At 42.3% G+C, this 11,979-nt stretch overlaps 1 long non-coding RNA gene across 2 annotated transcripts in view; it reads right to left on the minus strand.

Moving 5' to 3' along the window:
- Positions 1-10,516: 10,516 nt before the first annotated feature.
- Positions 10,517-11,979, minus strand: part of LOC109304992 — a 52,492-nt gene continuing 51,029 nt past the window's right edge. For both annotated transcript variants that reach the window (XR_002099528.1, XR_002099529.1), the window contains exon 4: positions 10,517-11,138. This is a non-coding gene — a long non-coding RNA (uncharacterized LOC109304992). The remainder of the gene's footprint in view (positions 11,139-11,979) is intronic.

Here is an 11,979-nt window from a genome sequence, read left to right on the forward strand (position 1 = left end):
AGAACACGTACAGGTATTTGGTTTCGCAGGATAATCTTTCCTATGAGTGATTTAACTCTGGTTATTTTGTTCTGGGATAAAAATGCTGAACATTTCTACATTTGTGTTTTCTTCTGGGTCAGCAGTGACTCTCCCAGGAGAAACTGAATGACTTTACTCAGCCTTACATTGGTGCCAAGGAACAAAAATGAACATTATGGCATATGTGCTTAAAGACATAACACATTCAAAATTATGCATTTCTTCTTTTCTACCGAGACAGGCAGCAAAGTATGGAAAGGTGCCTCTGTAAGCACAGTGAATTTAATTCAACTGAGTAGGAGGGAGGAAGATGGCTATATCAGCCACAAACCGGGCAAGGCCTACAAAGTCTTATGCCTAGTACAAATTATAATATGTCTAGTCTAAATCTCACATTGAATGGAAAAACAACAAATACACTACTCTTCTCATATTTTTCAGCAACTATCTACATTAGAGGGTGTTGAATCAATACTGGGGCAGTGAATTGCTACTCTGACTCCAACTGTGGTTCAACAGTTTTGACCAAACAAAATATGTTATCTCTGGGCTTCTTTCCACTGGACTAGCTAGCCCTGATGAAGCAGTAAATCAATCCAAGTACTTCATAACCAAATCTGTGCCTGGAATTTGGCCATATTGTGTTATTGATTTAAAAGTATAACTCTCCATTAAAATCACTGGTGATATCTCCATAAACTATAGGGCCCTTAAACAAGAAGAATAGCACATAAACTAGCAGAAACCTCATTCACATAAATCAGAAATAGAAAGCAAAATCAACTTCTTTTAGAAAGCCAAAGAGAGATTTGAAAAGCAACTTTCAAGAGAATGCTTCATAAATGGGGAATAATTATTGGGTGCTGAAAAAAAATCACTCAGTTTCCATATTTGATAAAAGGAGGACTACTTTCCCATCCAACAGGTGATTCACATGGATGCACTTTTGTGCTAGAAGGAAGACAAGTGTTTTTTCCCCTAGTCCAGTAGATAACGTTTTAAGGATCACAGCTCCAAACCATAAAAGCCAGAAGATTTTAGCTTAGTGCTTTTAATCATGTTGATACTTTCTCAACTGTAAATGCCTTCAGGTAGTGCTTTTATTGATTGATTCCTTATACAGTCAGAATAAGGCAATGTAGAATGGAAATGTTCTTATTATCACCTGCAGTACTTAATGATAAAAAAATAAAGAATCAAGTATTTTATTATGATTTATAATTTATATAGTATTTTGGTGTCCATAATATTTCACATGCCTGGTTCCATTTTCCAGGATTTTAGAAATTGAATTAAATAGCTATGACTGGAATGGTTTAATCAAGGATGATCCTGCTTTGAGCATGGGGCTGGATTAGACGACCCTGTGAGACCCCTTCCAGCCCTACTTTGCTATGATCCTATGACACTATAAATGATCAATCAGTGTAGTAGAGCTGAAGACTAAGCTAGATATAAGGTGATGGATGTACCATTTTAACTGTCAAGGACCTTAACAGTCTATTCAAAAGCAAGATATCATCTCTTAATGAGTAACATATGATAGATTTCTGTGCTGAATAACTCATGATGCCACCCTCCTACCATCTGGTAAGTCCATGACATGGGGTTCATGTTTTGCATCCATATGATGAATTGTTCTTTGTATTTCAATAATACCTGGTGGTCTTGATTAAAGATCAAAGCCACAGTGTGCTGGATCCTGTATAGACATGTAAAAGATGACTCAAATATAAATGAGCACTATATCAGAAAAGTAACAAATCAGAGCACCTAAATGGAATGGGCCATATTAGATTAAAAACAGAGTGAGATTCTAATTTTAATTATGATAAAAGCCAAGTAATTGCTTTTGGGAAAATGATAATTTTTCCCAAAAGCCCAGGAACACCCAAGGGTATGTAGCCCAGGAACACCCAAGGGTATGGCCGTCCTCAATTGGAAGGGATAGATGAGGCAGGTGACAGTGCTGTAAGAGGGACACCAGTGATATGAGCACAGGTCCCTCTTTCCTCTATAGAGTCAACTCCATGCCAATGCTCTTAACTATTTACAGTTTATTGAATTATAATATATATATTATTTCTTATTTTTATATATATATATAAATAGGTAAATATTTTAATAGGTAACAAAAAAAAAACTTTCCAAAAATATTCTTAGCAATATCTTTTAACAATACCAACAGTATACAGATAAATAGTTACAAAATGATAAGCCAAAAACCCATTATACCAAACTAACTGAATTCCATAACATTTTGCACAACATATTCATAATTATGATAACAATTATACAAAATACGAGACACAGTTTTACATGATATAAGGTGCGTTTACCCCTAGCTGTGAGGGAAACTTTTACCTGAGGCTTCCCTATGTGGGGGGAGGGGACACCTTATTTCAGGAATACGTCCCCTGTGGGACCTGACTCCACCAGCAACTTACAGTTTTCTTCGAGGAGCTGTTGACCAGGCCTCAGAGGAGGGATGTGGGAAGAGGGCCCTATTCAATTTGGATTTGGCCGAATCAAATCAGGAACACTGATTCGATTAATTGATTCAGATCACTGTCCCTGATTCGATTTGGCCAAATCCAAATTTGAAGATTCGATGTTGATTTGGACATAGAAACAGCTTTGGAAGTTTTTTCTACATACCTCAAGGTACCAGTGTGGCTTGTGAATGCTGTGATGCTGGAGTGGGTGGAGGGTCTCACAGGAGTGTAGGGGGGCCTTCCGCATGCTTGGCAGTGAACCTGGAAGTGGACCAGAAGTAATTCTGGTCCACTTTGAGGTCTGCTGGGGAGCATGCCTGGAGGGGGACCTGTGCCCCCCCTGGGTCGGCAATTGGCCACAGGGGGACCCTGGGTGCCCCCTCCAGACCCAGGAGGCACCAGTCACTGAGCAAGGAGGGGTGCAGAGGCCTCCTCCCATGTGTTCTCCAGTGGACCTGGAAGTGGACCAAAAATGCTTTTGGTTCACTTTCAGGTCTGCTGCTGAGTGTGCTGGGGAGCCCCTCATGCTTCTGTGGGACACTCCATTTGCCCCAGCATCACAGCATTCATGAGCTGCTTGGTACCTAGAGGTATATCGACAAAATATTTAAAGCTGTGTCTATGTCTGAATCGCTAAATCTTTCTGAATCTCTCCAAATTGATTTGGAGGATTCTGATTTGATTTGGAGAGATTGAAGAGTCTGCTGAATCAAATCAGGGACTGAAGTTTTGCACAGCCCTACCTCAGAGCCCTTTGCTCAATCAGAGGCCCCAGCAGCTTTGCCTGCATCATTCTGAAACCTCCCCTCCTGGCCCTGTGCCTCACTTTGGGCACCAAGGGCTCTTCCAGCTCTAATGGGGGGGGGGAGTAAGAATTTAGCTGCTGCTGGCTGGATTTACCCAGCCTTATGCCTAGGCCTCCCCTTTCCTTGGCCCTGCTCTAGACTCCAGGGCTCTTTTAGTTCTTTGGCCAGGCCATATTGCAGGGCTCCAGTTATCCGGCTTATGCTGTGGCTAACCTTTTGGCTGGGCTCACTGTGGGGCTCCAGTTATCCGGGTTATGCCAGGGCTAACCTAAGCAGCCTCAAGCTGCTCCCAGAGCAGGTTCTCCATGTTCCGGACTGCACACTGCATAGGGCCCAAGCAGCCTTCAGCTGCTTCCAGAGCTGGCTCTCTGTGTGCCGGTCTGCACATCGCTCTGCCCAGCCCTCTGCTGAGGATGCAGGCTCAAGCTGCCTCAACGTGGCTTCCAGATCCTGAGCCCTGTGCACCAGACTGTGCACTGCTGGGAGGAAGAAAGGATCTTGTGGAGGCTCTTCCCTCTCCAATGTCCCTTGCTGTCTCTGCCCAGTGTGCTCAGCACACTGGGCTATTATCTACACTGGAGGCCCTGCCCCTGAAGTCTGCCAGACCTGCAAAGTGCAGTCTTCAATCAGGTCCAGGGGCTCCTCACCTCTCAATCTGAGCAGGGCCAGGGCAAGCCCCTCCCAGCTGTTAACTGATTGGTAGAAATGTTACACCAATCCAAAGTGTCCTTCTCCAAGCCAGGCTTGCTGTGCAAAAGTGGTGAGCCCACCACACTAACAGTATTATTATCTTGATCAGCTTTCAAAACAAAAATAAGCAGTGTTTTACATTTATCTATGCTGTGTACAAGAGCTACAGTTTTGCTGGTAGAATCACAATTACCCTGGTAGAAACCCCTGGTGTATAAATTTGCACACAGTTTATACCAAACCAAAAATGTTGGTTCCAGTAAAAAACTAAGTAAAAAAAACCTACCTCAGTGAAGTAGAAGTGGCCCTGGTAGAATTTCTATTGTGGGAATGGATGCATGTACACTTTATGCTATTGATAGAAGATGCAGCAGTATCCTCCAGCATCCCAACATGTCTAGCTACCAGCCAGTACCCTTGCGACTTCAGGGAAACAGTCTCTGACTCAGGATGCACTCTACTTCTTCAGCCTACTGCAAAGCAAACCATTCCTCCTGATAAGTTAGGAGCTGAGAAAGCCCAACCCCACCTCTGCAGTCCTGGGGCTGTGCAGCTGTGTGCCCTGTGACCCTGAGCAGGTGGGGCAACCTGACATGGCTGGCCCAACCTGACCTGCCATGCCCAACTTTGACCTGGTGTAACAGGAATAGAGTCCCAGAGGAGAACTTACCAAGGGGGAAAGATGAGAGGAGCAGGTGGGAAGCTATGCCGAGCTGCAGCCAGGGAGGATGCTGCACCAGATGGAAAAAAGCCCAAAAAGCAGCTGACCTGGGAGGAGTTGGGACCGGCCCCCCCCGCTGGCATGGACATGTTTTATGGCTACATGCTGGTGCTGATTCACTGGCTGGCCCCTTGAAAGGGGAATAAAAAACCTGCCAGACAAGAGACAGGGGGAACCGGAAGTGGGTTCCCCAGAGGGCACCAAGAAGCCCAGGATGGAGCAAAGCCCCACTGAGGGGAAAGTGGTGGCAGCCCTAGGAAGTGGCTCTTGGAGATAATTCAAGCCCAGAAGGGCTATATTACTCACCTGAAGCAGACCGGACCTCTCCTGACTGGATTGGGACCACCAGGAACCTGCAGAGAGAAGGAGAAACAGCTGTCCATGCCATGGCAACTACAGGCCAGTGAGAGAGGAACTGGCGCCGGGAGACCAGGTAACCTGGGGTCAGAAAAAGGCTAGGCCAGTCCCACTACGGCCTAAGCAGAGCAGGACGAACTGATGTCCTTATATGTCTACATCAATTCAAAAGACCAAGGCATGTGTAACAGTACCATAAGCAAATCCATAAGACTGCCACTTAACATCATTGGTTGGCGTTAGGTGGGGTGTAGGGGAGGTGGAGCCCCAAATGGGAAGATGGATGGGAAGATTGAAGGAGTGGACCAGGAGGGATAGAACATGTTAGGGTGACAGTATTTGGATCTCTGAGAGCACTGGATTTGCAGCTGAATACAGGCTTTACCTGTGGCCTAGCAGAGCTGCTAACCACAAGGCAGATTGATATCTATGCCAGCCATTAGCTTATGCTAAGTAACCATTTTAAGTGTCAACCATTTTCTAAGGGAAAAGCAGCAAGTGAATCTGTGTAAGTCTGTGTGCCCTGAACCAGCTACAGTGAGGAACAAGATAAGATAAAGGGGCCCAAAAAAAGGTGGAAGATGGCACAACCTAAGACGGAAAAACAGACTGGAATGTGAAAAACAACACGTAATTGGTAACAGAATCTAAGATGAACATATGCAAAAAGGTGAATGGTGATTGGTGAAGAAGCCTTCAGAAGCTTTCAAGTTTTAGTCAAAGTCTGCCCATTGACTGAAGAAGAAAAGTCAAGGTCTTAGACATGCGTTCATAGCAAAAAGGCATGTAAATGTATGAAATGCATAGGCAATTCCATGCTAATGAAGCAACCAGTAAATAGAAAAGGAGCTTGAGATGGGAATAGAAATGGGTGGAACAGAAGGCAGGATGGAAGTAGAGTAAATGTTAATGAGTATAAACCGAAGTGTATAAATATGAGAAGAAACTATTGTTCATTGCAGCTCCCCATATTCCATCGGTGTGGGAACTAATCTGAAGCTGTCTCCATTCTGAGTAAAGCTGTTGCAAGCAATGTGTGCTAGTGTTTGCTCCCTGCTGTGCTCTGGCTAATGAGGAACAGGATCCATGGGTATTTGGACTGTTGTTTCCCTAGTTGTTGGGCGCCGCATGGAGTCGGGGTCTAACAGAACATACATCTTCCTCCCAACTAAATAAATTTATTAGAGCAAAGACATGGCAAGGAAGAACCCCTGAGAACCCTCTGGAATCTGACTCAATAGCAGGCTGTCTTTTCCTCAAGCAATGGTGACGTCCAAAATACCCATATGGACCAGATGCACCAGTGAATGGCACAGCTAATTATACCTGGCAATATCTAATCCATCAGCACTTGAATCCAACCCACCAGCACCCAACCTGGCAACACCTCATCTTAACAAGACTCATTCAAGCTAAGTTGAAACTGGGTCTGTTGGCTGGTGCCAGAGGATGGGGGATCCATTATGGGCTGCTAAAGAATTGACAGTCTTGAAAGACACTAGATATACTCTGGATCTCCTGGTCCCAAAGCTTGACAGACAAGAGAGATGGAGGGGGTGCTGTATGCTGGAGATCCACGGGGGACATTGTCTCTTGGAGTAGTCAGTCAATCAGTACTGCTGTCATCCATTTCTGGCAACCAGGAGAGACTGCAAAGCATGCTGGGATACAAACACATGCAAGGACAGATCCAGGGGGGTACACTTGCATCATCCTTCCTCTTTCATTCCTGCTTCACCCAGTGTTTAAAACCATCTGCCCAGTAGTAGCAGCAGCTGTTCTAGTCAGGCAGTGGTGATGTGTTCAGTTGACTTCATGGCTTATTATAATCTATCTAATGTATCTGATCACTTCTAAATTCTTTGTTCTACAGATGTTAAAGGCTCTTCTTTTAATGTGCTGTTTCTTAGCTACTTCTGGTAATGAAGCTTCTATTTCACAGCCCTGATCATTTCAATACAATTATATTTGTTTTTGCTTTAATCTTTTTTCTTTTGTATGAAAAAAACAGTGTCCATATCTTTATCTTTGTGCACTATGGCATTTTTGTCAATTTGGGAGCTCCTGGCTGTCAGAGATGTTACCAGGGATCACTACATGGAAGTGGCTGTCATTGATCCCCTGCTTTAATCTTAAAATGAATAATACAGCCCTAGGCCCCTACCATGTTGGTAAAGCTTCTAGTTTATTTTTAACTGGAGAAAAATGTGTTGCTTCGTATGTGCTGATGCACTCCCCTTTTCAAAATTCTAGATCCACCCATGTATGCATGGGCCCCCTGGCTGTCTGTGGAGCACCCATCTGGCCCTGTAAAATTTGTAAAGTTATCCCTCCCATGATAGGTTTCTCCATTGGGAGAACAAAATCAATAGAAGTTTCTCACATCTTCTGAATGCTTGTATATGCCCCTAGTTAAAGGGCATAGGACTAAGTGAGTCTCCTGGGCCATCAAGTACAATCCATTGCTATGTTTGGCAGCTACTTCATAATAACACCTTTCATAAAGTGGTGAAGCTCAGGTCAGTTTTATTAAAATCCTAACTACAACAAACATTAAAACATATTAAAATAGGTTAAGTGAAATCAATATGAAGACTTGAATATTACAATGTTATATTCCTGAAATATATTCCTTATATTTAAAGATAAGGACGGGTATTGAGCTAACACTTTGTTATTCATCCTTTTATGACTTCTAGATAAAAACTCTACCTTTGAAGATCACTGCAGAGTTCCCACTAGTGCAGAATGCAAATGTCCAACTGGTTAGTTGTTTGGATCAAAGGTGCACAGCCCACAGTTCCTTAGGGTCTGCACTGCTTTCTTTACTGCTAGGTTGATTTTACAGATAGAAAGCCTATTTACTTTTCTTTTTGTGTACAACTGAAGCTGTTGAGATTAGCTGGGACAGCCAAGCCAGCAATCCCTAGATTTAATTGTCTAGTGACTACCTCAGCTGTGTAATTGGTTTCTCCTGCTGACCCAGCAGATTCCAAGTCAAATTAAACTGTCTAAAACACCAGTACTTTACTGAATATCTCATACCAAAATAAGGTTGCTGAATGTGTATTTTTATATATTCAATCACCAATATCAGAAATTCACAAATATCTAAAATGTCATGTTCAGCTTCTGTAGATGTTTAAGGTGCAGTGAAAGTAAATCTCATGAGAATGAGGGGACTGGTAAATTAGTTCATCATGGTTGCCTTCAATGTTCAGCAGTCCCTGGTAATGTACTGCTAGTCAGTGGGAAGTGGACCAATAGCAGCACACAGAGTTGCAAACTGCTATGCTGGCAAACATCTATGGTGCCTGATAGAGCATATGACTGGCAGAACTTGGCCAGTTCTTTACATAGTAGTTCTCCCTGTTTTTTGGTAATCTTGTCCTGTGGCTCTTTCTCTCTGTAGCTGATTGTCTCCCAGAAAAGTTGTTACCAGGATCATACAGCTTTAAGGGTCATTGATCTCCTTCCAGGCTGTTTAGTGGAGAAAGTAGAACATACAGTCCTAAAAGATACCGGTATTAAACAAAGCAAACTCTCACTGTTTTGTTTTGTTTTAGGTTTTGCTTTTTTTTTTGGTCCCTTCAAAGTGTTACAAGTCTTAATCTGGCTATCATACTGCTTCCCTATGAATGGTTCAGACTGTGCATATGAGGCAGATATCTTACTATGAATATTGCACTGTGTTAGCCTTGGTTCTGACAGAGCTCAGACTTAAAGTGCCAGCTGGGAGAGTCTAATTTTACCATTACTTCACATGTGTCCTTCATAATTACTTTAGTAAGACATTCAGACTTCCCCAGTAAAGCAAAACAAAAAAGCAAATAAGAGAGATGATGGAACACCTTGTACACCTTGCTTATGAAAGCAATGTTCACTGTTGCTTTTCCACTTGCCACATTTACATGTAAGTTCAATTATGATAATATAGATGAGTGTTTCTGTAGATGCAGCCATTTACAGCCACTTACAGCATCATCATTTCCTCTGTTGAATAATTAGTCAAATATGCTGTTCTGGGGCAATGTTATAATTTTGGCCAGGTACAAAAGTTACATTTATGCCAGTAAGCACACAGAAAGCTCTCTACAGCTATAAATGAACAGTCAGGGCATATAGAGCACTGTAAAAATGGTGGATCCTCCTCAAAGATGACCTTCAGACTTCAGTTCTGGAGGTTAGAGCACTGTAATGAACATCTGTACTACATCCCATCCTGACTCGTGGTAGGTTGCATTTCACCAACAATCCATGGGGCTTTGTGGCACCTGCTCCCCCCCTCTCCAGGTCCAGGGTGGCACTCTAGCCTTGGCCAGAGCTCATGTGGTCTGCCTGAGTGCTGGGTCAGCCCCGCCCCTGGGATGTTATGGACAAGAATCAGAGAAGCCTCTGTCCCCAGGCCTGCCCTCATCCTCTGTCTGGCTAGCATAGATCCATCCACACAAAGAAAACTTCTTATTGCTGAATTTCTCTTAAGGCATATTGTCATGGGTGCAGGTGAGCAAGTGCTGAATGTAGGTCTGCTGCCATTTTGCTTCTGCTCACAGTAACTTGTCTTAAGAACTCTGCACTGACTTCTGGCTATGGGCAAGTTTCCTAATGGAAGTAAAAATGTACCCAAACATACACAAAATCTACACCACACACCCATGTATACCAACATGTAGCATCACTGCTTTCTGACTTGGCTGTGGACACCAAATGCACGTGTAAAATAGACTGTGAGATGCACTTAGGCTGCCTGTGCTCAATATAGGATGCAGGACCAGAAGCCCTGCTCATAAATGTGAAGTCCCAGAAACCTTGGATACATTCAATGGTCCATAAAGAAGCAGAATGTTTCTCTGTTCTCATGTCTTAAAGCCAATTTCTAATAATCCTGGTCACTTTAAGTAATGGGTTGGAGCCATTTGCATTTGATAGAAAGCTGGTTCAGAAAGTCTGTTAGAGTTTGAGGTAGGCAGTTGGGAATCTCATAGATACATATGTAGGGCAGCTAGATTTTTTTGTCAAGCTGCCAAATTGTTTGTTTTATTAGTTACTGTTGTTCAGTTGTCGCTTTCCTTGGCTACGTAAATAATAATATCCAATGGTCTTGCAAGCCTTAATGTAGTATTTCCTTCCTAGAGCAACCCCCCAATAAAACAAAAAATCCTGTTGGACACAGTGTCTATGATATTCCCCTTAGGAAAAACCTCATATTCTTCAGTGGGAGGAGAGGAAACACTTTCCCTGATCTCCCAATCTGCTGTCTGCAAAAGAAATAGTGTTTTGATTTTTCCCTTCTGAACACACAGATTTCCTAAAATCTATACAGAATTTTGCAAGCTAGTGAGTGGAAGCAGTCAGGTAGTCCCATTTGCCAGCTCATATCCCGGAAAGGATGACTTAGGATGACCAGTTACTTGTTACTGTATCTATAATCCATAAATTCTTTTTTTAATGATTAATTAGCTGGACCCCTAATATTTCCAGCTAACTGGAGGCATTGTGTGTTTGCAGGACAGGCAGTGGAGCCCTGATCCCACCACCCAGGACAATACACTGTTTACGAAAACATTGTTAGAAGGTTTTAAAAAGCACTGAATGTTTGTACTCATGGCAATTGCATTTCCAAGTATGTGGTTTTTGAAGTAGTCTAATGGATGTGCAATGAACTTTGGGCAAGGGAGGGTAGGGGAAGTGGGGGGGTTGGTTTTTTTTTTTTTAAAGTTTATTGCACAGTCTTTCAGTCATATGGAAGCTTTTGAAATGTAGTAACACAAATCTGAAATTGGGATAGTTTTCCCTTGATTTCAAGTGAGGCAGTATTGGGTCTTTGTACTATACTGTTTACTCTATAAAGGTACATCTTAGGCCTGCACTTGTTTTTTCTTCTTGCAATACATTAGAGAAATTGCTTGAGCTGGGTAATCAATAAAAGCAGTTACAAGCATGCAAAAATTCTACAGTTTGGGGGAAACTGGAAGGAGAGGACAGCACACTCAGGAATAAATGAAGCCAACTGAAGGTTATCAGGTGAAGCTGTTGAACTCTGTACACCTGTAAAGAAAATAAGAATAAGAGCCAGTTACATGTGTGGGGTAAATTAGGAAGCAAAATCTTGCTTGAAATATTTTAATACCACTCCACTTTCTTTCTTCATCTGAAAGCTTTTGGGGGGAAAAATAACCAAAAAGTAAACTGTTTCTTGTTTTCAGTACCTACAGTTCATAATATTTACTCTTAACATTCTGCGCTCTCTAACATGATTTCAAAGGTATCTGATGCAGTAATCATCTGATTACTCTCAGAAGTATTTTGTAATGTCCTGATGTGAATAGTGTCTTGTTTAAACTAAGTTTGTGCTTGCCTGAGATTTAGGTTAGTTCCCAACTCTGAAGCAAAAAATGCTGGACTTTCCTAGTTACTCAAAAATTACTTTCACATACATAATATAAAATCTAAATTTAGGTGCATGGGGGAGTGTTTGCATTAGAGTCTTGGATCTGAACCTGGCATACGGGTTTGGTTCCATCATTAGGATAGTCTGCTTTTCTCTTTTTGAATGGTTACAGCTCTGGATGATGGAAAGTAATGAAAGGAGATGATTTATTCTTTATCTCTGTCTCGGACCTCTTCTGTAATCTTCCTGTTAAAATCACATGCCTTTCAATACCATATCTGCCACCAGGAGTCACCCCAACTTTCTACTTTGGTCAGGTTTATAAAATACAGATCTAAAATGTATTTATTTCTTTTTAAAATATTGAAATAAATCCATACTAGCACAGAACAGCCCCTTGACATTGTGGTGCCTTGTGCCTCTTCACTTGTGACATCAATATTATATTGAATTATCCTCAAAACAGGGATTTTATACAGTACTAGTTATTGGACAGGG

The sequence above is a fragment of the Gavialis gangeticus genome, unplaced genomic scaffold, assembly GCF_001723915.1.
Source record: "Gavialis gangeticus isolate Ggan-Ray unplaced genomic scaffold, GavGan_comp1, whole genome shotgun sequence".
Classification (NCBI taxonomy): Eukaryota; Metazoa; Chordata; order Crocodylia; family Gavialidae; genus Gavialis; species Gavialis gangeticus.